Source organism: Gastrolobium bilobum, unplaced genomic scaffold (genome assembly GCF_033153095.1).
Source record: "Gastrolobium bilobum isolate Gb01-03AN ecotype WA unplaced genomic scaffold, APGP_CSIRO_Gbil_v1 utg167369, whole genome shotgun sequence".
Taxonomy (NCBI): Eukaryota; Viridiplantae; Streptophyta; class Magnoliopsida; order Fabales; family Fabaceae; genus Gastrolobium; species Gastrolobium bilobum.
Genome location: NW_026896894.1, coordinates 23,760 through 25,752, shown reverse-complemented (window position 1 = coordinate 25,752; position 1,993 = coordinate 23,760). Strand labels below are relative to the sequence as shown.

At 43.4% G+C, this 1,993-nt stretch overlaps 1 long non-coding RNA gene across 1 annotated transcript; it reads right to left on the bottom strand.

Moving 5' to 3' along the window:
* Positions 1–751: 751 nt before the first annotated feature.
* LOC133302694 (uncharacterized) lies at positions 752–1,542 on the bottom strand. Its single transcript, XR_009750379.1, has 3 exons — positions 1,520–1,542; positions 1,353–1,419; positions 752–921 (listed from the first exon to the last, which is right to left on the bottom strand). It is a non-coding gene; the product is annotated as an uncharacterized LOC133302694 (long non-coding RNA).
* Positions 1,543–1,993: the final 451 nt, after the last annotated feature.

Here is a 1,993-nt window from a genome sequence, read left to right as displayed (position 1 = left end):
CGAACTTATAATACCCAATTTCGTGATCATAACCATATTACCTTGCGGAAACAGATAAATTAAGCTTAACATCATGTTCATTTTCCATTTTTAAACCATTAATTTACTTCTTATTTAGTTCACAACCTCTACTATATTGTAGGTTTCTTCATTAGCTATGCGTGGCTTCAAACCGCGCTCAAATCGGAGCACTGTAGCCCAAGTTAGGACAATTTGAAGCAACACAAGATAGTGTTGGTCACAGGCCCCGCGCGCTTCAGCGCGCGCTATCGGGCGCTCAAGCCTCCATCTGGGCGCTTAAGCGCACGGAGGCAGTAAGCATCAGGCATTCCAGTGTGGATGGGCGCTTAAGCGCGCATCAGGGCGCTCAAGCGCGCTATCCTGGGCGCTTAAGCTCCCATTGGGACGTTTTAGCGCGCAGAGTCAGAAGCATCTCCTCCTTCAGTGGCTAAGGGCGCTCAAGCGCGGACCAGGGCGCTCAAGCGCGCAACCCTGGGCGCTTAAGCCCCACCCTGGGCGCTAAAACACGAGGGGACAGTAAGCATCCCAACTTTCTGCAGCAAAGGGCGCTTAAGCGCAAGCCAGGGCGCTCCAGCGCGCAAGCCAGGGCGCTTGAGCATGCATATATTGAATTTCAAGTAGGCATCATTTACATTACATATCATTTACAAATCATAGAACTTAGCTTACAAAACACTATGATCATTCCCTTGGCTCCCATCAACAAAAGGTGTAACCAAAGGCATGAGCATAGGCTAAGTTCATCCAATGAATCAAGATATACAAATGACCAAAGGCTTTGAAAATAAATTCCTATACATGTCAACTACAAAGGCATGCATAAACTCAAAAGGAATGCCACATTTCATGCATAATCCAGATATGGCCACTTGCCACCAGAGGCTCCTGCAGCATCCTTACCTGAAAGGGGGTCCCCACAACACGGGGTGAGATATACGAATATATCCAGTAAACCAGGGGTCCTTGGAGCATCTCTCCACCCCACAGTTCCATATCAGTGTAATAGCAATAACAATAATAATGCAGTAAATACATATCTATGCAAAGTGCAATACATCTCCAGGAGAAATCCCTCGAGCTCTCAAGCTGTCCTAAGGAAACTCAGATGCAAATAGTCCTACTGGCCAGCTAACTACCATGTATGATTTACGCATCGTCATGCAACATACCAACATAGGGAAACACCATCCTATGCCACACCAAATGCATACACATACGTATAACAAAGCATTACACTATTTTATTGCATTTATATACACAATCACAACCTCCACCCTTTCAGGGCTTGGTAGAACAGTCAAGGGAATTACACCCAAGGTCCGAAGGCTTACCTCAATGCTTCAGTCGACCTTTGTTCTTCACCAACAGTTTCAGCAATCCACTTTTACAAATATACACCTATACAAGGGTAATGCAATTAACATATTGCATTCAAGGATAACTCATCATCATCAATCCAAGCTATCCTATTCATACCACAACACAAGGATGAGCTTACCAATTCCAATGAGCTATTCAAGCTCCATAGCTTGCTCCAATGATTGATCACTCACGGTTGGTCCAAATGTCTCAATCCTAGACATCACAAGGACACAATCAATCATTCAACTCACTAATTGTTCAACATGCTAGAATACTAACCAATCCAAGCATGAATTTTCCAATATTATGAACAATTATCAAATGACCATCTAGGCTCATTTCCACCGATTAAATGTCGTTCCTAGCATTTTTCACAACATGCTCTAAGCTTAAATCTTCCTAGAACATAGTCAACTTACTCACAATTTCTAAAATTCCCACTTTACTATTCACAAAACCCTACTCATGAAATTTTCCATGAAAATAAGGTTCAAGGGTTTAAATCTTACCACCAATGGTTGCACAACAATGATGTGAGTGCTCCTCAAGCTCCCATGGAGGTAGAAGCCACCAAAACTCCAAAATCTCACCAATGGCCGAATTTTTGAGA